At 42.3% G+C, this 25,370-nt stretch overlaps 1 pseudogene; it reads right to left on the bottom strand.

Annotated features, from left to right (window-relative positions):
• Positions 1-2,507: 2,507 nt before the first annotated feature.
• On the bottom strand, positions 2,508-12,283 carry LOC100581809 (annotated as a pseudogene).
• Positions 12,284-25,370: the final 13,087 nt, after the last annotated feature.

Genomic DNA, 25,370 nt, shown 5'->3' with positions numbered 1-25,370 from the left:
CCATCTAAACATGGGATTGTGACCTATATCTAGGTAAAGCACATGAGTGATATGACCCTCCTGCCTGGGCTATTCTCTCAGAGGAGATTTTGAAATATTTATGCACCAATCACCTAGGGGATGTGACTCTCCTCGCTGCACTGGGCTCAGCCCACAAGGGGCATTGTGACATATCACTGGGTCCATCATTTAGGTGATGTGACTCTCCTCTCCTGCCTGGACCCCATCCCCATTTGGAATTTAGACATATTTCTGGTCCCATCACCCTGTGATATGACTCTCCCCTTTTGCCTTGGACCTGCTTACCTGGGGAATTGGGACATATTTCTGGGCCCAGAACATGGTATATTTGACTGCTTTTCTTTTCCTAGACTCTCCCTACAGAAGTGATTGTGACAAATCAATGGGCCAAGCTCCCAGGTGATGTGGCTTTCCTGTCTAAGCAATGCCTGTAGTTGGGATTATGAAATATACCTGGGCCATATTTTCTAGGTGATGTAACTCTCCTGCCTATGCCCTTCCTCAGAGGGCATTGTGATATGTCTCTGCTCCCATCACCTAGGTTACGTGACTCTTCTTTCCTGGGCTCTATCCACAGGGTAATTCGTGAAATATTTCTAGACCCAGCACCCAGGTAATTTGACTCTCCTGCCTTGATTCTGCCTACAGAAGGCATTGCGACGTATCAGTGGGCTCAGCAGCCAGGTGATGTGACTTTCCTGCCAGGGCTGTTCTCTCACAAGATACTGACATATATCTGGCCCACCATTCAGGTGGTGTGGCTCTCCTTTTTGGTCCCTGCCCACAGGTGGTATTTTCACACATACCTAGGTCCACTTCACAGGCATAATGATGACTATCCTACACGTACACAACCAATGGAAGAGATTTTAACTGTTATAGCTGTACTTATGGCAATGTATCAGGTCTTCGGTCTCCTAGTTTTGGAAATATCGCAAAGTTTTAGGAAGCTTATGCATATGCTATAATGCCCTCTGGTGGTACAGACATTGTCATTACAGGGCACAGCACACAGCCAACAAATTAAAATTGTCAGTCTCACACATGGACAAAGCCTACTGTTAAGGCCCTGAATCTCACTCATAGACACAGTCCACAGTTGGAATTTTGACTGTCATATGTGGATCTGGACACAGGTAAAACGTTGACTCATTGCTGGACCTAGCTCACAGGCATGGTAATGACTCTAGTGTCTGAAACAGTCAATAAAAAAAGATTTTGAATCTTTTAAAGCATATTATTTTCCTGAAAAGCAGAAGTATCAACAGTTGCACACATAAGTAAAATATTTTACCTAGATTTTCCATGGCATATATCACCTCATAAGAAATTCCAAGTTTCTTCATTTGAAATACTGCTCTCTTCAAGAGACAATATTGTAATAATTTGTAAAATGTGGTTACTTTTTTACCATTAGAAAATTAATTATGTATTATCCACAAATATCTGAAATACTTCACTGAAGTAAATACTATATGGTCAGAATTATTGTTTTCTTTAACATAAAACTAATATGGGTAAAATTATTTACCTGAATTCAGATATTTTGGCTTCAATTGCCATTCTACCTCACTAGAACTTCCTTAACTCCATAAAAGGTTATCATTTGAATTTTTTGTTTAATTCAGAATTTATTGAAAAGAGATTGTTTTTTAAAAAGTTATAATGTTTTTATTGCAATTGAGGTCATTTTCAATAAATATCTTAAACTTGAGACCCTGGCTGAGTATTCCTTCTGTACTAGAAATCAGATTTCTCTGGCACAACTCCATTGCCTGCAATAATATTTATGAAAACTACAAATACCAGCACACTATTTCAACACTCTACTCAGTTGTTCAAATCTAAGTATCTCATTAGCTATGAAACAAACCAAATGTAAATGCTGAATATATAGTACAAATCAAGAGATTCTTTACAGAAAAAGACAAAAGACTAATTTTCTACAATATGTCACCTGTTCATTAGTTCTTCAGTAGTACTATTTAGGCTATTTCAAGTTCAAGAGGTTTTTTATGTGGGTTCTAAAAGGCATAAACAAAGATGCATATAGTCAGATTTATTTTTATAAACTTTAGATGCTCCTTTTGCTGTGCATCTTACTTTGAATATATGGAGACAAAGACAAATGTACATTTAAGTCATTTGTGGTTATAGGAGTTTTCCCTATATAACTTTTTGCTTATAAGGATGTTGCAAATGACAAGATAAAATCATGAAGCTTGATAAACTGATCTGTGCCCTGTAAACTTTAGTCCACTTACTGTACAGCTTGATTCAGTCACTATTTATTAGTTTAAAACATGGTTTTAAAAGCTGCAAACCAAACTTTATTACACATTCTAAATCAGAAATGGGAAAACTGTGGCACAGTTCCTTTGTGCTGCAGACTCTTTGGGGGAGAAAAGTTCTGCAAAAAATAAAATAAATAAGAGTTTCCAAACTCCATTTTTAAAAAAGCTTGAGATTTCTCCTATGATTAACCTTCACCCTACAGTACTTTTTACCCAAGGCATGGTCCCTAGATCATCTTTTTAAGGTTTAGTGTCTGGGAAGTTTTCAGCAAACCCCTCTCATGCTTTTGTCCAGGTTATTTGTTTTTGTTTTGGGAAAGGTGGATATCTTCAACTGAAGATGGATTGCCTGTCCCCAAGCCTACGTGTGTTCCCTGAAGCTGAAGCTGAAGTTGTCATTCCCCCACCATTCTTCCCCAGGCCATCTCATTTTTTCCAACCCATCTTCTTCAACATCTTCTGAACTTTGTTGTTGTCAGTAGCTTCAGAATGGATAGATGCAGGGGCATCATCTCTTTAGAAAGTTTCTTCACTTCCAATCTACTCCCTACTTCCAGCTCTATCTTTATATTATAGATCCTTCAATGTCTATTCATCTTCATAGTCTGTATTCTGTAAACCGTATTTTACTTGTACTTGTATTTTCTTTAATTATTTTCTTATTTCCAACTCTTTATTCTCCTTACTTACTGTTGAACCAATAAGCAATTCATCTTTCTTATGAAGGTGAAGGTGAGGTCTAACCTTCCCTGGGTCACAGCCATCACAGCTATCACTGCCAGGGTGAATGTGAAAAGGTAACACAGTCTCTCCAATTTTCACTTCATGTCTGTGCTCAAGTACATAGGGTCACATTTAGTTTTCAGCTAAGCAATCTGTTTCCCATTAATAATTGTTCCATTTTGACTGTTTTGATTTACAAGACATAACTTTGAAAGTCATGGTCAAAATAAATGTCTGCATGAAACTTACCGATGCCACCTTCAGAGATTCAAAGAGTATGCTCCAGATCATTTTCCAGTCCAATTGTAGCAGGTTTTTCATTGGTAATGATAAAGAGCGGTCCTGTCTGCAACAAGGATGATCTAATGACAATTACTCTAATACAGAGGGGCCAATGTCTTTTCTCATTTTCCTCCTCAGTGTCTTTTGCAGTTACATTGTCTTCACTGGTAATGTGAGGAGGGCTGCGCTGGGCCTTACCAGACACTTGTGGAGCCAGAGACCATGGAAGTGCAGGCGGTGAAAGGCAACCTCGCCCAGGCTGGCTGCTGTGACCCCCACCAGGATGCCCTGTCACGCATTGCCAGGAGCCATATGGGGCTGTGGGCAATGTGCAAGGGGATGGCTGATGGCCCTGCTCGATCTGCACAGCTGGAAACCAGAAAATTCCTGGGAACTATTACATCTTCCCCAGCTATGGGAATAGCTGGAGGAGTGTTGGAGAAGTCAAGGGGCCAGAAGTGCTAGGGCTGTTCCCGGGTTGAGCCAGAAACAGTGATCAATAGTGTTTTAAATAAAGTTTACCTGTGGCTAGATAGGACCTGCCAATTACTCTTTTTTTTCCCCAGATTTATTGAACGATGATTTACACATTGAAACGTGTATATATTTAGAGCGTACAATAGAGTGCTTTGAGATATATATACATCTTTAAATTATCTCAATGAAGTTGGTTAACACATGTATCTCCACACATAGTTGCTTTATACTTTTCTGTGTGTGTGGTGAAAGCACCTGAGATCTACTTTTGAAACAAATTTCAAGTACATATTATTATTCACTGTAGTCACCATTCTGCACTTTAGGTCCCCAGCAGTTTTTCATTATATAATTGAAGGTGTGCACCGTTTGATGGATATCTTCCCACTTTCCCACTTCTTAGCCCATGGTAGCAAACATTCTACTCTCTTTTTCTTTTCTTTTCTTTTTTCTTCTTTCTTTCCCTCTCTCTTTCTTTTCTTTCTCTCTTCCTTATTCCACATAAAAATGAGATCATGTAGTATTTGTCTTTCTGTATTTCACTTAGAATCATGTCTTCAAGGTTCTTCAATATTTTTGTAAAGGAAAGAATTTCATTCTTTATTAAAGCTGAATTATCTCTCTCTCACAGTTTATCCATTTATTTGTATCAGAGGAGTGCCAGTGCCCTTGATGTTACTGATTTCATGTCCCTTGGCTGTATGCTCTGAATTGGGATTAGTGGTACTTCTAGTTTAAAAATTTTAAGGAAACTCCCTACTATGTTTTTTTATAATGGCTGCCCAGTGGATATTCTCAGCAATGATGTACAAATATTCTCTTTTCTTTGCACCCTAACACTTTTTATCTTTTGACTTTTTGATAACAACTATCCTTACACATGATAAAATGATTATCTTATTGTGATTTTGATTTCAATTACTCTCATAATTAGTGATGTTGAGCATCTTTTTATATACATGCTGGCCATTTTATGTCTTTGGAAAAATGGCTATTTAGATGTTTTGCCCAATTAACCAGGGTATTGGTTTTTGTTTTGTTCTGCCATGCATTTTTTTTCCTTTCTTGTACTGATTAGTATTACGTATATTTTGGATAGTAACATATTATCTTACATATGGTTTACAAATGTTTTCTCCCATCCCTTACATTGCCTACATATTTTGTTGATTGTTTCCTTTAATGTGCAGAAACTTTTTACTTGGACATAGTTCTCCTTTTTTTGCTTTTGTTGCTTGTGTTCTTTGTGTAGAATCCAAAATATCATTGCCATGACCAGTGTCAATGAGCTTTTTTCCTATTTTTTAGAAGATTCATGATTTCAGTTCTTACATTTAAGTCTTTATTTTAAACTCATTTTTGTGATGATATAAGAGAAAAGTTCGCTTTTTGTGTGTGCATACCTAGTTTTTTCTACACCATTTCTTAATGTGTCTATCTTTTCCTAATTCTGTGGGATCAGGTGACTGTATATGTGTGAGTTAATTTCTGGGTCCTCAATTATGGTCCGTTGGTTTTTAGGTAGGTACTATACTATTTTGATTACTATAGCTTTGTAATATAGTTTGTAATCCGGAAGTTGGAGGTTTTCAGCGGTTTTTTTTTTCTCAATATTTGACTATTTGGGGTTTTTTGTGGCTCCATACTAATTTTACAATTGTTTGCTCTACATTTATTTTAATGGCATTAAAATTTTGATAGAAATGTCTTTAACTCTGTGATGACTTTGTGTAGTATGGAAATTTTAACAACATTAATTTTTAGAATCCATGAACACAAGATATAGTTCCTATTTTGTATTTTTCCATTTTTTTATCAACATTTTATAGTTTTCAGTATGCAGATCTTTCATATTCTTGGTTATACTCATTCTATTTAATGAATTACTTCACTCTATTTGATAATATTGTAAATGGAATTGTTTTCCTCATTCCTTTTTCAGATATTTTGTTGTTAGTGTATAAAAATGCAACTAATTTTCTTGTTAATATTATATCTTGCAACTTTACTGAACTAGTTTGTTAGCTATAACAAGGTTTTGGAACAGGAATTAAAGGATATTAAAGAGTGTGTAAGCAGAAACTCAGTTGTATGTAAGAAAACCCAACTCCCCCTGAGAAAGAGAAAAAGCTGGAGTCCTCCTTTAAAAACTAGCTGCCTGTTTTTCTGTGGCTAGTGAGTCTTATCTCTCCTCCCTTCCCAGGCATGGTGAAGACCCTGTTTCCCTAGCTGTGCAGCTGCCAGGTCACTAGACAGATAAACTCAAGTTGCAAAAGTTGTTTTTCCTTGAAAAGTAAGAAATGATGTAATGCCTGTCTCAATTGAATAACTGTCTTTGTTTCTTGCTTCTGTAGTATGACTCCCCCTGCACAGCTCTCCCTCCACCCATGAAATGCTTAAAGGGTAACTTAACTCTTGGTTCAGGGCTCAGTCCTTTGGATGTCAATCTGACTGTGTTGGTGCACCTAAATAATTAATAAATATCCCCGGAACCCCATCGGTCTCTCTGATTCCTTAAAAATCCTGCCACATTTCTGGGGGCCCACCTGAGATTGGAGATGACAGATTTACTGTCTCCTTTGCCTGCAGAACTAGAGCCCCGGGGCTGGGGGAGACCAGGCATCCAAGGTGCACTGTTGGGGAGCTTCACCAGGATGGGAAGTGGCTCTCCCCACGTCCTGGCACCCTGCCCAGCAGTATGACAGAACCAGGGATGGCATTGCAGGACAATACCAGCACTTTAGGAACCATGGTAAGGAGCAAGGGCCCAAGGCAGGGAAGCCTGTCCCATAAGGATGAAGAGGAGCTTGATCACCTCCTGGTGAATGACCACTAATCCAGCCCAGAGCAGCTGGGGGGCGACAGGAGTGGCTTCCCAATTTGGATGATCCTTGTGTTCCCACTAATGAAGTGAAAGTGCTTCACTGGATCTGGAGACAGGAAACGGAAAAAAGGAGGAAATGGGCCAATAGAGCAGCAAGTGGAGCAAGGTAGAGCTTGCTGGCAGTGTGGCAAGTGGCTTGCCACCCCAACTGGGAGTGTGTGGGTGCATGTAAATGCACCCAGGACATGAAAGAGGCTCATTTCATCTGATGAGAAGTCCTGGGGCAGGGAAGGTGTGTGAAAGTGTGTGAAAGAGACAATCTCGGGATAGGCCAATGTGGGTAGTGATGTAGGGAGGCAGAGGTCCCTTAGTGGGACTGTATGCTCTGAGGCAACTGCAGGGGAAATCAGACCTAGGATGCTGCATAAAGCTGGTAGGACCAGTTCCACAGCCACAGTAGGCTGTGACAGGGGAAGGCACGTTCCTGGCTAAGCAGCATCAGAAACTCCCATAATAGGGCCTGGGCTGCTGGAGATGATAGTGAAAATGAGAGTGAAAGTGTGCTGCAAGGGAGGAAATGGGAGGAAAAGCTTCAAAACTGACTCCTCTGGAATGCATAATAAAGAATTTTAAAAAAGGATTTAGAGGTAATTACGGGATAAAACTGGATGTTCAAAAGTTAAGGACACACTGTGAATTAGAATAGCCCTCTTTTAGTGTTGGATGGCTGGCCAAAGGCACTATAGATAGAGAAATTGGCCATGTGTTTTAAGGTGGTGACTAGGTTTGGAGGACAGCCAGGGCATTCAGATCTAGACTTTTTGTTGACTCATTGCTAAATGAATGCAGCCCTACCTAGCAGTTTATTGTACAACACTTGCAGCTCATGCTGAGAGAAATCAGCTGCACTGGCAGCTACAGAGTTAAAAAGAAAGTCACAGAGACTTGTAGCACCACCAAGCCAAAAGCAAAAGTAAAAATCAGCTGCCCCAGAAGCTATAGAGGCAAAAGAAAAGTCTCAGGAAAGGCAGAAAAACCGGTTTTGCAAGAACCACAGGAGGGAATAGAGACCCCTCCTCCCTACATTCCAATCTATCCCCCTTTACCAATGTTAACTGCCCCTAAGGAGTTAAATTCAGACAGATACAGGCTCCTAGCCTCACCACAGAAGGAGAAGTCAGAGCTCTGGGAAGTTAAAGTGAAAGGGTCGAAAAGTCAGGCAGGCCATCTCAGGTCTGGCTGTGCCCAAGTTATGCTTATGCCTCTGAAGAGGACAAAAGGATCCCCACTAGGGCCCAGATAATGCAGTCCAGTTTCAGCACCTACAAAGGTGCTGAGAAGCACTTCTGCAAAGGCTAAAGGATGGTAAAATAAAAAGGCAATCAACACAAAAAAGCTCAGAGGTGCTCCAGGGTGCAGATAAAAGTTTTATGAAAGACTTCATGAGGCATTTTGGTTGTACACTTCGTTTAACCCTGGGGTTGCCAAAAATCAGTGAACAGGGAATACGGCATTTGTAAGGCAGGCCCAAGTAGATATCAGGCATAAATTGCAGAAGTTAGAAGCTCCATAAGCGTGAATGCTACTCAGCTTATTAAGGTGGCTACCAAGGTGTACATTAACTGAGATCAAGGGGCAAAGAAGGAGGCTGATTGAGGCTTAAGAAAGGCTAATTTACTAGCAGCAGCCCTTACAGGAAGAGAAACTGGCTTTGCAAGGAGGCATGGATGCGGGCATGAATGCAGTCATGGAAAAGGCTAGTCTGGAGAGGAGTTTGAAAGCTGGCCAAGGCTAGAGAGAGATTTGTGTGCATGGTGCAAAAGGAAATGACATTGGAAGGATGAATATCAAAAGAATAAGGAGAATGATCAGGGCCATTGTATGAAAAAAACCACTGGCCAAGGGCTACTGCACTCAGGAGAAACCCAAGACCCCCTGCACCTGCTGTGGAAGGCAGGATATAAAATGTCAGGAAAAAAAGCTCAAATCTGCTATAAAAGTGTCCAGTATTTAAGCTTTTATATAAGCCAAGAGGAAAGATTGCTTAATAGTGAACAAAAGCAGGCTGTTTGTGCACTCCCTACACCAAACACCTGGTGTCAAATAAGAGAGATCCTGAGGGCAGCAAGGTTCTGCTGCATTTAACTCCCAAATTTCTTGCTCATGGCTAAGCCATTATATGAAGCCACAAAGGGAAGGACAAAAGGAGACCCTCCTCCAGGAGGGCAACCAGGAGCATGATTTTAAAGAAATCAAAGAAGCCTTGACTAAGGCCCTAGCTTTAGGACTGCCAGATTGAACCAACTAAGCTTTTCTTCTTGTACGTCCACAAGTGAAAGGCCATAGGGGTTCTAACTCAAGCCATAAGGTCATGGCATTGCCCAGTGAAATACTTATACAGGCAATTAAATTCTGTAGCACTTGGGTGGCCTCCTTGTTTTAAAGCACTAGCTGCCACTGCCCTACTGGCACAGAAAGCTAATAAACTGATGTTAGAGACCATGAACACCCTAAACCCAGCCATCTTGTTCCTCATCGTGTCAGTGCCAGGAGGCCCCCTTCATTGCTGTGTAGATGTAGATAAAGTGTCCTCAAGCCAGACAGATTTGACAGATTGGCCCCTTGGGGACCTGGACATTGAATATTTTACTCATGGAAGCAATTTCATACTAAAGGGAGTCCAGTGAGCTAGTTATGCAGTGGTGACTTTGGGCTCAGTAGTAAAGGTGCAGTCTTTGCCTACAGAAACTTCTGCTTAGAAAGCAGAGCTAATAGCTCTGACAAGAGCTCTCTGGCTAGCAAAAGACCAGAAGACAAATATTTACACAGATTCCAAATATGCTTCTGCCATTTTGCATGTTCATGAGGCTACTTAGAAAGAAAAAAATAAAGACTTAACTGCCGGAAGTAAAGAAATAAATGGAAGAAATTGTACAGCTCTTAAATGCTGTATAAGCCCCAAAAGAGGTGGCAGTGATGCACTGCAAGGGGCACCAAAAAGCAAGAACACTAAAGGCAAAACAAACAACAAACAAACAAAAAACTGGAAAACATAATAACAAAAATAGACACAAATATCAAAAAAGATGTGGACATAGGAGACTGGAAAGATAATAAATGGTCTCCTGAAAGAATCATTAAATACTATGGGCCAGCAAGTTGGGCACAAGATGGATGATGGGGGTACTGTACCCCCATCTATATGCTCAACTGCATCATAAGTTTGCAGGCAGTCCTTGAAATTATAACCAATGAAACATCAAGGGCACTAGATTTATTGGCAATACAAGCAACACAAATGAGGAATGCTATATATTAAAATAGGCTGGCTTTAGATTACCTCTTAGCCTCAGAAAGAGGAGCATGTGGAAAATTTAATTTAACCAACTGTTGCCTAGACATCGATTACAATAGCCGAGCTGTCATGAAAATCACAGCTAGAATATGCAAGTTGGCCCATGTTCCAGTTCCGACTTGGTCCAGGTGGTCCCCACATTCCTTGTATGGAGGATGGTTCTCAGCCTTTGGAGGATTCAAAACCCTCATCAGTGGGCTCTTGCTTATTCTTGACATCTGTCTCATCCTCCCTTGCCTCTTACCCCTGTTTATTAGGTGTATTCAGTCAACTATAGAGGTAATAGTGGCCCCGACACACCACCACACAGTTGATGGCATTAACCAGATAGCAGCCACTGCCAGTAGAAGAAGAAGTTCAGCTCCATGAGGAGGTGGCAAACAGTGGTGCTTTCTATTAACACTTCTGTTATAAAAAGCATCAAAGGAAGGAATGGAACAGAAATTAAAAGAAATTAAAGAGTGTGTAAGCAGAAACTCAGTTGTATGTAAGAATACCCAACTCCCCCCGATAAGGAGAAAGGGCTGGAGTCCTTTAAAAACTAACTGCCTGTTTTTCTGTGGCTGGTGAGCCTTATCTCCCCTCCCTTCACTGGCATGGTGAAGACCCTGTTTCCCTAGCTGTGTAGCTGCCAGGTCACTAAACAGATAAACTCAAGTTGCAAAACACTTTTTTCCTTGAAAAGTAAGAAATGATGTAATGCCTGTCTCAGCTGAATAACTGTCTTTGTTTCTTGCTTCTGCAGTATGATTCCCCCTGCACAGATCTCCCCCCACCAACAAAATGCTTAAAAGGTAACTTAGCTCTTTGTTCAGGGCTCAGTCCTTTGGATGTTAATCCAACTGGTCCAGTGCACCTAAATAATTAATAAATATCCTCCTGAACCCCATTAGTCTCTCTGGTTCCTTAAAAATCTCGCTACAGTATTGTTGTTGTTGTTGTTGTTGTCAGTAAAATGCTGTTTCTTTTTTCTTTTTTTTTTTTTTTTTTTTGATGAAGTTTCACTCGGTTGCCCAGGCTGGAGTGCAGCTGGATGATCTCAGCTCACTGCCACCTCCACCTCCCGTGTTTAAGTGATTCTCCTGCCTCAGCCTCCCATCACCATTCCTGAATAATTTTTGTATTTTCAGTAGAAACAGGGTTTCCCCATGTTGGCCAGGCTGCCCTGGAAGTCCTGATCTCAGGTGCTAATGGTGGATATTCTTAATCCTAGTTACACTTTAAATTGATAGTTGCTGTTAACAATTCATAATTCTTTAAAATATGACCAGATGGGTTTCTGCTGACAAAAATTCAGTGGAATTCAAATGTTCCAATTTAAAATAATTTTGTCGGTTTTTCCTGGGACCTGGGAACTAGGGGGCACCCCATGGGAGCCCACAGACTCAGGATAGCGAGGGAGAAGTGGTCAGGGAGGAGGCTGAGCATGGGAAGCAGAGTGAGGCTCCAGGGACAGTAGGAAGGAGAGTGTGTCATGTTGGAGAATCCGTGGGGAGAGGGAATAAGCCAGAAAAGAAGCAAAGTGTGGGAGTGGGCAACAGGACTGCTTCCCAGCACCAGTAGGGGACAGGGAACTTTGCTAAATCTGCAGGACCCTGGGAACACTGCGGGCACAGTGGGAGGCAGTGGAGGGGACCAGGTGGACCCCGAAGTCAATTTGGAGAAAGAGACATTTTCTGGTTCCTTGACCTCTGCCCAGCATTCTGTGGGTTTGGCCCCCCAGGGCCATGGTAGGGGAGGAGGCAGCTCCCGGAGGGCTTGCAGAGCTGAGCGGCACATACCTGCTTCGCAGGGCTGGGGTGACAGTGGAAGCAAGCAATGGCTGTGGATCCCGCTGGCCCCACGGGTGGGTGCAGAGGGATGGGCAGGGCTGAGCTCATGAGGCCCAGCACAGGGGCCTGCAGGTGGCCCTATAGGAATCCACCTGCCCATGCAGTGTGCTTCCAGACCAGTGTGGACAGCACTGTGGACATGCTCTTCCCAGCTGGAGCATTTGTGAGGCTGGAATTTATGCTCAGGCAGACAAGCAGCCAGAAGAAGGACTGGAGGAAACCCAAGTGCAAAGTCCATCCCAATGAGAGGAAGCAGAAATGCTTGGCCTGCATCAAACTTGACTCTGAGGAGAAAGTTCTGGGCAGGATGGGTCACTACCATATAGAGACACAGGCTTGGCGGGAGCCTGAGGAGCACCAGGGACCCAGTGAAGCAGGGTGGATTGGGCAGTGAGGACCCTACAGCTACTGCTTCCTTGCAAACTTTGCCTTCTTGAAGGCCCAGCCCCCAGCTGAGTCCAGCACTGAATTGCATGGCGCCTCCTGGACCACTGCTGAAACTGACCAGTGGAGGATCCCACCTCCAAGGGAGAGAACCCCACCATATCCCTAGCTGATAAAGCTGCTCCCCCCACCCAGATAAATAAATAAATAAATATAAAATAATTTTGTTTTGTCTTTGAAAATAATGTGTATGCTCTGTTTACTGGTCAACATGCTGCACATTTACCTATATGCCTAATTAGTCAAACTTTTTAATGAAGTTATTTAACATTATGACCCCTTATTATGAAACAAACAATAAATATTATAATGGTTTTAATATTATCTAATATGATTGAAAATATGTCAATTTGTCATTGCCAATGAATATTAGTGTTATTTTACACTGTGAGATATTCTGTCTACAAATGTCTAATGGCTTAGAATCCTGCCTTGCATATTGTCTGTGCTAAGTGCTAACTACTCTAATTCATCAAATTATCTTTTATACCATTCTTAAAACACAATATTATTATTCCTTTATTTTTGTTAAAATTATTTTTTCAGCCTAATCTAAATATTTATGAAAATTATGAAGTCTATTCCATCTGCCGTTTTGACAAAAGTCTTTTTTTCTGTTTATTAATATATTGGACAATACAAATGCAGTTTCATTACACAGACATGTTGCGTAGTGATGAAGTATGGGCTTTTGTGTAAGAATCACCTGAATGGTGCTCATTGTATCAATTAGGTACTTTCTCATTTCTAACCCCCCTACCAACCTCCCATCTCTCTGAGCCTCCAGTGTCTATTTTTCCAGTCTGTATATCCAAGTGTACGAATTATTGAGCTCCCACATATAAGGGAGAAAATGTAGTATTTCTGAGTTATTTAATTTACAATAATGGCCTCCAGTTCCATTTATGTTGCTGCAAAAGACATGATTTTATTCTTTTTTATGGCTGAGTAGTATTCCATGGTGCAACTGTATAGCAAAATTTAAATTGACTCCATATCTTTGCTATTATGAATAGAGCTGCAGTAAACATATGGGTGTGGGTGTCTTCTTTATGTAATAAATTACTTTCCTTTGGATAGATACCTAGTAGTGGGAATGTTATATCAAATGGAAGTTCTATTTTGAGTTTTTTGAGAAATCTCCATACTGTTTTCCTTCAGGTTGTAGAAATTTACATTACCACAAACAATGTGTAAGTATTCTCTGTTCTCTGTATCCTTGCCAATATCTGATTTTTTTTTCTTTTTAATAATTAGCCATTATGAATGGTGTAAAATTGTATTTCATTGTGGTTTTTAATTGGCATTTCTCTGATCATTGGCAATTTTGAGTATTTTTTACATGCTTGTTGGCCATCATTGTCTTCTTATTGGAAATTATCTGTTCCTGTTCTTGTCTGCTTTTTAAAGAAGTTACTTGTGAATGGCAGGTGAAGGACTGAGTCCTGGGGGATGACCTCCAAGGAGTCAAATAATGGCTGGCATCCCTTCATGCTGGAGGTGAGATTGGGCCATCCAGATGACTCTAAATGCTTTGTCCTGGGCTCTGGGTGGCAGGCCATGGGTGGGAGCAGACACCCATGCTACAGATAGGGAGATTGGGGCACACAGCCCTGGGGTTCCAGGAGCAGTGAGGAGGCCAGGACTGGCCTGTGGGAACTTTGATGTGGGCTCTACTACTGCAGGTGTGAGCACAGCAGTGCAAAGAAGCTCAGGTGGCTGCTGTGGGGCAGATAAAAGGGTTAAGCCACCGAGAGACAAAAGCTACAGCCCAGTGGGAGGAGAGGGTGGCTGTGAGAGTTGGAAAAGGGGAACCAACAGCATTTCTGGGGGATGGGCTGTGGGTGTGAGAGAGCAGTTAGGGGGATAATGTCCAGACATTCTGGCCTGGAACAATGGCAGGTGGACTTTGTCCAGCCGTGGAGAGGTCTGTAAGGGAGGTGGGGCTTCTGGTTTCACAGGAGCCCAAAGATGTGCTCATGCAGATGAGGGCCCTCCTGGGATGGACATGGAAGGGGCAGCTACAACCTGGGTACAAGTGGTAGTTGTCTCAGCCCCTGGGACCTCTGGGGTGAGCAGGCAAGTCAGCAAGGAGGAAACAACCAGGGAGACAGATGTTGATGGAAAAAGGAAAATAGACCCCAGGAAAGGAGCAAACCCAAGAAGAGGAAGAAAATTCCTGGCTCACCTGCCCCAAAGGCCTCTGCCCCTGTCCACATGCCTTAGTGCCCTTCCTCTGAGTCCCTGCTCACCTCTGCCTACCTGACTGTCCAGACAGGTGTGGGCTCATGCTGTGGGGGTAACTGATGGGCCACTTTCAGAACGCACAGTCTAGGAGTGGGCATCGTTGAGTGACTGTCGTGGACCAGTCCTTGGAACAGCCTCTGATACAGCTGTTGAGCTGTCTTCATCACCCAGGGGCCTCATTCCCCCACCCCTGGAGGTCTGGAGGACAGCTCAGCGCTGAGAGGTGCCTCCTCCCAGTGTCTCTCTGCATTGCTCTCACCTGTGCCTCAGCATCCTCCTCCGAGATGTGGGCCTATTGCTTCATGTGAATGGCAAGGAGGTCACTGTGAGAAAGGGGCTCCCTCCTTTCTCCTTCCTGGGCCCCTGGTGCCTCTCTCCTGGGGGTAAGGCCGTTGAGCCCACAAATGAATTTAGGCAGGAAGGCAGCCCCACACCAGCCCCCAGAAAGAAGAAAAACTGGTTGAGCTGTGAGGGAGGGAATGGTGACAGCCCTGGACATTAGGACAAAAGAGAGCTGAGGCCTCTGGGACGCCATCCTCACCAGTGCCCGCCAGGCCCTGGAGCTCTGCAGGGGGTGGCTTAGGGGCTCAGCGGCTTGCCAGCCAACGCTTCTCAGCTACTTCTGAGGCTCCCAGCTCTGCAAGGGCCTGGGTTTCCCCTCCTGGTAAACTGCTCTCAATGCCTGTCCTGGCTTGTTCACTTAGCTGGGTTACATGCTGTGCCTCCTTCTGGTGGGGGCCCTCCCTGTGTGCCTCCCTGCATGGGTCGGGGCTCCCATGGAGACTCCCTTATGCCCTGAGGCTTTCAGGCCAGGAAGAAGCACCCCGACATCTCAGCAAGAAAAGCTACTTGGGGGAAGCAGAGGGAATGGGAGGAGACACATTGCCAAGCTGTGAGCATGACTGGGGGGGACATTGTGTTGAAGCTCCTGGAAGCCTCATTCATCCCAGGCAGAGGTCCTTGAAAGGCCAACACTCTTCTTGCTTAGGAGGGAAAACTGAGGCTGCATGTGGGCAGGAATGGCCTTGGACTGGGGGTCTGGTCAGATGGGCCTCTGCTCCTCACCTGAGCTATGGCCTTCACGTGCACTTCCATGAGCAGAGGCCCCTTACTGGACTTGGCCCCAGTGGATAAACAGGAAACTGCCAGCCATGCTGTCCACCCAAACCAACTTTGGCTGCCTGGCTACTGGCAACCGCATTCTCTCCATCCCCTGGCTGTAGAACCACAAGAGTTCCAGGTAGATCATCATATCAGGACATTGAAGTGGGCCTGGAAGTTGATGGCAGTGTGGCCTGTATGTGGAAGTTGGGACCTGTCCCTGGCTCACCCACCATTCCACCTGGAGCTGTGGCAACAGCAGTAGAGCCTGGTCATGGAGTGTGGTGCCATCACATTGCTGTCTCTTCACCTCTGTGATGGAGAACAAGTGCAGCAGCCTTCAGCAGACATGCACGCTGGACAGCTGGGTGAGGGCTGTGGCCCGTGGGCAGGCGGCAGGAAGGTGGGCAGCCTCTGAGCTCAATGTGCTCTCCTGAACATCCCATTCAAACCACAGGGCCTCTGGCCAACCAGACGCCACAAGGTGGAGTTCCACTGCAAAGTGTACAGCAATTTAGTACGTGGAGGTGAACGGCAGCAAGGTGGGTGTCAATGGCATGCCCTATGTCACCATGCTCAGGGGCGATGGTGCTGCTTGCCAGGAGCATGGGGATGGTAAGCCTGGCACTCCACTTTACTGAACTCTACTATCATTATGGAAGTTTTGGAATAGCTTATGAAAGACAGAATCATGTCATCAGCCAGGAGGCAAAATCCTCTAAAGTCAGCAGTTTTCCCGCATATGAACTTGGTGCTGGTTCTACTTAGAATCTGCTATGAACGAGTGTCTAAAATGAGAGGTAGTTTTTCCTAAAGTAAGATTATATGAGTCACTTGATAAAGGTGGGAAGCACTCTTATGAGTATTCCCCTTCATAATTCATGCAAAAAATTTGCTTCTGTCTTTGCAACTTAATGTTCTCTAAATTCCTACAATGAGTAAAAACCTCACTGGTAAGCTTATAATCAATTTCATATATTTAACAATTTGGATTTTATCTGAAGATCCCTTAAAAAATATGAAACAAAATCTATTTGATTTATATTACATGTAAAATAGAAAAATTAGGATAGGGTTTTCTGGACACATAGAATTAATTTGCTTTATATTTTGTATATGAGTTTTAAGCCAACTTTTATTTATTAAAATAAAAATAATGCTAAAATATATTTTATTTTATTGTATGGAGTTTAAATGGATACAATTGATAATGTAATAATATTAGCTAAATGAACATTGATGCCTACTTTTTTCACTTTTTAAAAAGTTTATTTTAAGAACTTTTCTCAGTTTAAAATTACATTTGATTAAATATACTCCTAAATATTTCTTTCTTTTTCATACACATACAAATGGAATTGTCTTCTTAATTTTATTTTCAGGTTTATCATTCTTAGTACATAAATGTAAAATTGAACTTTGTATATTGATTTTGTATCTTATGACATTGCTGAACTCATTTATTAGTGTTAGTGGGTTTCAATTAATTTCTTATAAACTTTTATATTCAAGTTTATGTCCTCTGCAATGATAGACAATTCTAACCTCTTATTTTCCCACATGGCTGATTTTGTTTATCTTTCTTATATAATTTCATGGGATGTTAACATTTTTGTCTTGTTCTCAAATGTCAAGACACAACAACCAGTATTTTATTATTATGGGGTTAGCCATGAGTTTTTCATTGATGCCCTAGAAAGTTTGCTTGTACTCCTCCTTTCTAGGGAGATTAATTGTGAATAAATATTGGATTGGTCAAACGCTCTATGGGTCTGTTGCAGGGATCTTTCTGTTACTTTGCTTTATCTATTACTTTGTGTAATGCATTGATTGATTATTAGATAAGTCAACATTGCATTTGTGAAATAATACCACTTGGTCTTAGTGTACAATTATTTTGATATGTTCTTGATTCATTTCTTTTTTTGAGAATTTCTCTATGTATTTATCAGGGAAATTCATCCACATTCATATTTACCTGTGATGCTTTTGTCTGGCTTTAGTATGAGGGTAATACTGACCTCATAGAAAAAAATTAGGTAGTGTTCCCAATAACTGTCTTGTATTTTCTGGAAAGGTTTGTGATGAGTTGGCATTAATTTTTCACTAAATTTTAGTAGAATTTACCAGTTAAGCCATGTGACTATGGGCTTGTCTTTTTGTGATATTTTTAATTAAGTAAATCTCTTTACTTGTTATATGTGTATTCATATATTCTGTTTCTTCTTGGATTTACTTTTATAATTGGTACCTATTGAGGTAGTTATTTCTAAATTTTAGTATTTCATGTTTTTAGGTTTTCTAGATAGTTGACATGGAAAATTCAGGAAGTTAAATGTAGGAGAATGTTTAATGTAGGAGAATGAGGCTACGGTGTCATCAATAATACTTGAAGTTTCCTCTATTGTCAAGAATGATATGATCATAACTGTCATGGTTAATTTTTATTGTATAAGCCAAATATGAAGGCAGAAGGAAAGGGACATCCATCACTCAATCACAAACCAGTGTACTCATTGAAGCCTTTGAGAAGAGTCCTCGAAAATTTCCAGGAGAAATCCATTCCTGGAATCACCATTAGAGAGAAACTTGCTAAACAGACAGGCATTCCAGAGTCCAAAATTTACATTTGGTTTCAGAACAAAAGACCCCAGCTCCCAGGCCACAGCAGAAGGTGGCTTGTGAATTCCCTGGCACCAGGTCCTAGACCAAGACCTCATCTGACTGTTTGGCTGGAACAAAACACGTGCACTGCCCCAGGCAGGTCCCATCCTCTTCCTGCCTCGTATTCTTTCACCAGCCACCTGTCATTTGTACAAGCTCTTCCTCCATCTCCCACATCCTATGATCCTTTGGATCCCTCTGCAGGCTGCATGAGCCAGGCACCAAGGGTCATGGTGCTCACACCACTCTGGCTGTGCAGATGGGAGTGATCTCCCAAACTCTCTGGCACTTAGGAGTCGTGTCTATAGTACCAACTCTAGGAGTAGGGATTTCCCATACACAGACTTGTTTCTGGCCTCTGTGTGAGGGAAAATATCAGGATGACAAGAAAAATGAGAAACTGGCTTGGAAGTTCTGGCTTAAAGGCAAGTCTCAGCATGGTTATCCTTAGCCACAATTTAAGGACCTGGGTCAAGAAGACATATCCCACCTACAACATTGATGGGGCTTGGGCAAGCAGTCCCAGGATGTCATCATTCAATGGGAACGTGGAGCAGGAGCACTTTAGCAGCCCATGTACACTGAGTCTCCCCTGTGACACAAGCCAAGAAGGAGCCATCCCATCTGCTGAAGCAACCAAACCAGGCATCTGCATGATCTCCTACCAACCTCAGGGTTTCAGGAAAAGGCACAATCTCTTCTGAATGTAGATCCACAGGAGGAGGACCCTCCGTGCTCTGAATCACCACTCAGTGAGAAAGAATTTCAGACTCAGCTTAACAGGCTGCAGAGCTCACCAGGGGATCAGCTTTAGCAGGCAGGCATCCTTCTCATCATTGCCATCCAGGACTCTTTTCCTTGGACACAAACAGTAAAATGCCAAGAAGAAGGGACTAGGAACACATTGTGGTCAGAAACAAAGCTGATGCAAGAAGCAGCGCAACCACTTGGAAATCCGAAGGGAGCATTTTGCCTCTCTCCTGTGGCATCCCTCAACTTCTGTCCTCACTTCCTAAACTCAGTGATGATTTCTGAATTCCATCCTGCCTCTGGAGACTGCATGGGTTCCAGGCAATGAAGAGCTTCGCTGAATCCTGATGCAGCAAAGCATTCTCGTGACAAACATGACCTCTTCCCTTTGACCATCAGCTCCGGGGCCATCTGGACAGTGCACAAACTAGAAACCCACTAAGGGGAGGAGAGTAGCTCTAACGGGGACACATCCCCACTTCTTTCCCTTCTAGCAAGTTTGAAAGGCAACCGTAAATGCAGGTGGATATGTAGAAAATGAGGGCATGCTATAACTTCACATCACATGAGTTTATGACCAGGGGTTTTTAATCTTAGTTCTGAGAGCTGTACATGGGAAATGAAAGTTTTTCCACTAAGCATCTATCAATGACTGATTGCACAAGCTTATCTCCATCATACTAAGGTGTCTTCATTGAGAATTTTCCCATTGAACAAATAAACATAGAGATAGTGAGAGGTAGGCTGGGCATGGTGGCTCATACCAGTTATCTCAACATTTTGCGAGGCTAAAGCGGGCAGGTCTGTTGAGGCCAGGATGGTGAAACTCTGTCTCTACTAAAAACACAAAAAACAGCTGATGATGCATGCCTGTAATTCCAGCTACTCGAGTGGCTGATGCATGAGAATCTCTTGAACTCAGGAAGCAGAGGCTGCAGTGTGCTGAGATTTTGCAACTGTACCCCAGCTTGGGCAATAAAGCAAGAATCTGTCTCAAAAATTAAAAACAAAAGTGTGAGAGAAATGGTTAAAAAAAAAAGCACTATGAAAAATCATCGAACAAAGTGTAAGGATGTTAACCTTCCCACATTGTTAGAACTTTTATATATATTTACATGCATATCTACACACAAAGCTGATCTCCTTATATGTTAAATCAGTTACATGTTGAATAAAAAAAAAAGAAATTGGGTGGAGCCAAGATGGCCGAATAGGAACAGCTCCGGTCTCCAGCTCCCAGCCCAAGCGACACAGAAGACTGGTGATTTCTGCATTTCTGCTTGAGGTACCGGTTTCATCTCACTAGGGAGTGCCAAACAGTGGGTGCAGGACAGTCGGTGAAGCGCACCCTGCGCGAGCCGAAGAAGGGCGAGGCACTGCCTCACTCGGGAAGCGCAAGGGGTCAGGGAGTTCCCTTTCCTAGTCAAAGAAAGGGGTAACAGATGGCACCTGGATAATCGGGTCAGTCCCACCCTCATACTGCGCTTTCCCAATGGGCCTGGAAAACGGCACACTAGGAGATTGTGTCCCGCATCTGGCTCGGAGGGTCCTATGCCCACGGAGTCTCGTTGATTGCTAGCACAGCAGTCTGAGATCAAGCTGCAAGGTGGCAGCGAGGCTGGGGGAGGGGCGCCCGCCATTGCCCAGGCTTGCTTAGGTAAACAAAGCAGCCAGGAAGCTCGAACTGGGTGGAGCCCACCATAGCTCAAGGAGGCCTGTCTGCCTCTGTAGGCTCCACCTCTGGGGGCAGGGCACAGACAAACAAAAAGTCAGCAGGAAATTCCAGAGGCTTAAATGTCCCTGTCAGACTGACAGCTTTGAAGAGAGTAGTGGTTCTCCCAGCACACAGCTGGAGATCTGAGAATGGACAGACTGCCTCCTAAAGTGGGTCCCTCACCCCTGAGCAGCCTAAATGGGAGGCATTCCCCCAGTAGGGACAGACTGACACCTCACTCGGCCGGGTACTCCTCTGAGACAAAACTTCCAGAGGAACTATCAGACAGCTGAATTTGTGGTCTCACGAAAATCCGCTGTTCTGCAGCCACCGCTACTGACACCCAGCCAAACAGGGTCTGGAGTGGACCTCTAGTAAACTCCAACAGACCTGCAGCTGAGGGTCCTGTCTGGTAGAAGGAAAACTAACAAACAGAAAGGACATCCACACCAAAAACCCATCTGTACATCACCATCATCAAAGACCAAAAGTAGATAAAACCGCAAAGATGGGGAAAAAACAGAGCAGAAAAACTGGAAACTCTAAAAAGCAGAGCACCTCTCCTCCTCCAAAGGAACGCAGTTCCTCACCAGCAACGGAACAAAGCTGGATGGAGGATGACTTTGACGAGTTGAGAGAAGAAGGCATCAGACGATCAAACTACTCTGAGCTACGGGAGGAAATTCAAAACAATAGCAAAGAAGTTAAAAACTTTGAAAAAAAATTAGAAGAATGGATAACTAGAATAACCAATGGAGAGAAGGGCTTAAAGGAGATGACAGAGCTGAAAGCCAAGTTTCGAGAACTACATGAAGATTGCAGAAGCCTCAGTAGCAGATGCGATCAACTGGAAGAAAGGGTATCGCTGATGGAAGATGAAATGAATGAAATGAAGCGAGAAGGGAAGTCTAGAGAAAAAAGAATAAAAAGAAATGAACGAAGCCTCCAAGAAATTTGGGACTACGTGAAACGACCAAACCTATGTCTGATTGGTGTACCTGAAAATGATGGGGAGAATGGAACCAAGTTGGAAAACACTCTGCAAGATATTATCCAGGAGAACTTCCCCAATCTAGCAAGGCAGGCCAACATTCAGATTCAGGAAATACAGAGAATGCCACAAAGATACTCCTCGAGAAGAGCTACTCCAAGACACATAATTGTCAGATTCACCAAAGTTGAAATGAAGGAAAAAATGTTAAGGGCAGCCAGAGAGAAAGGTCGGGTTACCCACAAAGGGAAGCCCATCAGACTAACAGCTGATCTCTCGGCAGAAACTCTACAAGCCAGAAGAGAGTGGGGGCCGATATTCAACATTCTTAAAGAAAAGAATTTTCAACCCAGAATTTCCTATCCAGCCAAACTAAGCTTCATAAGTGAAGGAGAAATAAAATACTTTATAGACAAGCAAACGCTGAGTGATTTTGTCACCACCAGGCCTGCCCTAAAAGAGCTCCTGAAGGAAGCACTAAACATGGAAAGGAACAACCGGTACCAGCCACTGCCAAAACATGCCAAATTGTAAAGACCATCGAGGCTAGGAGGAAACTGCATCAACTAATGAGCAAAATAACCAACTAACATCATAATGACAGGATCAGATTCACACATAACAATATTAACGTTAAATGTAAATGGACTAAATGCTCCAGTTAAAAGACACAGACTGGCAAACTGGATAAGGAGTCAGGACCCATCAGTGTGCTGTATTCAGGAAACCCATCTCACGTGCAGAGACACACATAGACTCAAAATAAAGGGATGGAGGAAGATCTCTCAAGCAAATGGAAAACAAAAAAAGGCAGGGGTTGCAATCCTAGTCTCTGATAAAATAGACTTTAAACCAACAAAGATCAAAAGAGACAAAGAAGGCCATTACATAATGGTAAAGGGATCAATTCAACAAGAAGAGCTAACTATCCTAAATATATATGCACCCAACACAGGAGCACCCAGATTCATAAAGCAAATCCTGAGTGACCTACAAAGGGACTTAAACTCCCACACAATAATAATGGGAGATTTTTACACCCCACTGTCAACATTAGACAGATCATTGAGACAGAAAGTTAACAAGGATATCCAGGAATTGAACTCAGCTCTAAAGTGGACCTAATAGACATCTACAGAACTCTCCACCCCAAATCAACAGAATATACATTTTTTTCAGCACCACACCACACCTATTCCAAAATTGACCACATAGTTGGAAGTAAAGCTCTCCTCAGCAAATGTAAAAGAACAGAAATTATAACAAACTGTCTCTCAGACCACAGTGCAATCAAACTAGAACTCAGGATTAAAAAACTCACTCAAAACTGCTCAACTACATGGAAACTGAACAACCTGCTCCTGAATGACTATTGGGTACATAATGTAATGAAGGCAGAAATAAAGATGTTCTTTGAAACCAACGAGAACAAAGACACAACATACCAGAATCTCTGGGACACATTCAAAGCAGTGTGTAGAGGGAAATTTATAGCACTAAATGTCCACAAGAGAAAGCAGGAAAGATCCAAAATTGACACCCTAACATCACAATTAAAAGAACTAGAAAAGCAAGAGCAAACACATTCAAAAGCTAGCAGAAGGCTAGAAATAACTAAAATCAGAGCAGAACTGAAGGAAATAGAGACACAAAAAACACTTCAAAAAATTAATGAATCCAGGAGCTGGTTTTTTGAGAAGATCAACAAAATTGATAGACCGCTAGCAAGACTAATAAAGAAGAAAAGAGAGAAGAATCAAATAGATGCAATAAAAAATGAAAAAGGGGATATCACCACCAATCCCACAGAAATACAATCTACCATCAGAGAATACTACAAACACCTCTATGCAAATAAACTAGAAAATCTAGAAGAGATGGATAAATTCCTCGACAAATACACCCTCCCAAGACTAAATCAGGAAGAAGTCGAATTTCTGAATAGACCAATAACAGGTTCTGAAATTGTGGCAATAATCAATAGCTTACCAACCAAAAAGAGTCCAGGACCTGATGGATTCACAGCTGAATTCTACCAGAGGTACAAGGAGGAACTGGTACCATTCCTTCTGAAACTATTCCAATCGATAGAAAAAGAGGGAATCCTCCCTAACACATTTTATGAAGCCAGCATCGTCCTGATACCAAAGCCAGGCAGAGACACAACCAAAAAAGAGAATTTTAGACCAATATCCTTGATGAACATTGATGCAAAAATCCTCAATAAAATACTGGCAAACCGAACCCAGCAGCACATCAAAAAGCTTATACACCATGATCAAGTGGGCTTCATCCCTGGGATGCAAGGCTGGTTCAACATATGCAAATCAATAAATGTAATCCAGCATATAAACAGAACCAAAGACAAAAACCACATGATTATCTCAATAGATGCAGAAAAGGCCTTTGATAAAATTCAACAACCCTTCATGCTAAAAACTCTCAATAAATTAGGTATTGATGGGAAGTATCTCAAAATAATAAGAGCTATATATGACAAACCCACAGCCAATATCATACTGAATGGGCAAAAACTGGAAGCATTCCCTCTGAAAACTGGCACAAGACAGGGATGCCCTCTCTCACCGCTCCTATTCAACATAGTGCTGGAAGTTCTGGCCAGAGCAATCAGGCAGGAGAAGGAAATAAAGGGTATTCAATTAGGAAAAGAGGAAGTCAACCCGTCCCTGTTTGCAGATGACATGATTGTATATCTAGAAAATCCCATTGTCTCAGCCCAAAATCTCCTTAAGCTGATTAGCAACTTCAGCAAAGTCTCAGGATACAAAATCAATGTACAAAAATCACAAGCATTCTTGTACACCAATCACAGACAAACAGAGAGCCAAATCATGAGTGAACTCCCATTCACAATTGCTTCAAAGAGAATAAAATACCTAGGAATCCAACTTACAAGGGATGTGAAGGACCTCTTCAAGGAGAACTACAAACCACTGCTCAATGAAATAAAAGAGGATACAAACAAATGGAAGAACATTCCATGCTCATGGGTTGGAAGAATCAATATCGTGAAAATGGCCATACTGCCCAAGGTAATTTATAGATTCAATGCCATCCCCATCAAGCTACCAATGACTTTCTTCACAGAATTGGAAAAAACTACTTTAAAGTTCATATGGAACCAAAAAAGAGCCCGCATCGCCAAGTCAATCCTAAGCCAAAAGAACAAAGCTGGAGGCATCACGCTACCTGACTTTAAACTATACTACAAGGCTACAGTAACCAAAACAGCATGGTACTGGTACCACAACAGAAACATAGATCAATGGAACAGAATAGAGCCCTCAGAAATGATGCCGCATATCTACAACTATCTGATCTTTGACAAACCTGACAAAAACAAGAAATGGGGAAAGGATTCCCTATTTAATAAATGGTGCTGGGAAAACTGGCTAGCCATATGTAGAAAGCTGAAACTGGATCCCTTCCTTACACCTTATACAAAAATTAATTCAAGATGTATTAAAGACTTAAATGTTAGACCTAAAACCATTAAAATCCTACAAGAAAACCTAGGCAATACCATTCAGGACATAGGCGTGGGCAAGGGCTTCATGTCTAAAACACCAAAAGCAATGGCAACAAAAGCCAAAATTGACAAATGGGATCTAATTAAACTAAAGAGCTTCT

This window comes from Nomascus leucogenys, unplaced genomic scaffold, assembly GCF_006542625.1.
Source record: "Nomascus leucogenys isolate Asia unplaced genomic scaffold, Asia_NLE_v1 Super-Scaffold_518, whole genome shotgun sequence".
Classification (NCBI taxonomy): Eukaryota; Metazoa; Chordata; class Mammalia; order Primates; family Hylobatidae; genus Nomascus; species Nomascus leucogenys.
This window is presented reverse-complemented; position numbering and strand designations above follow the sequence as displayed.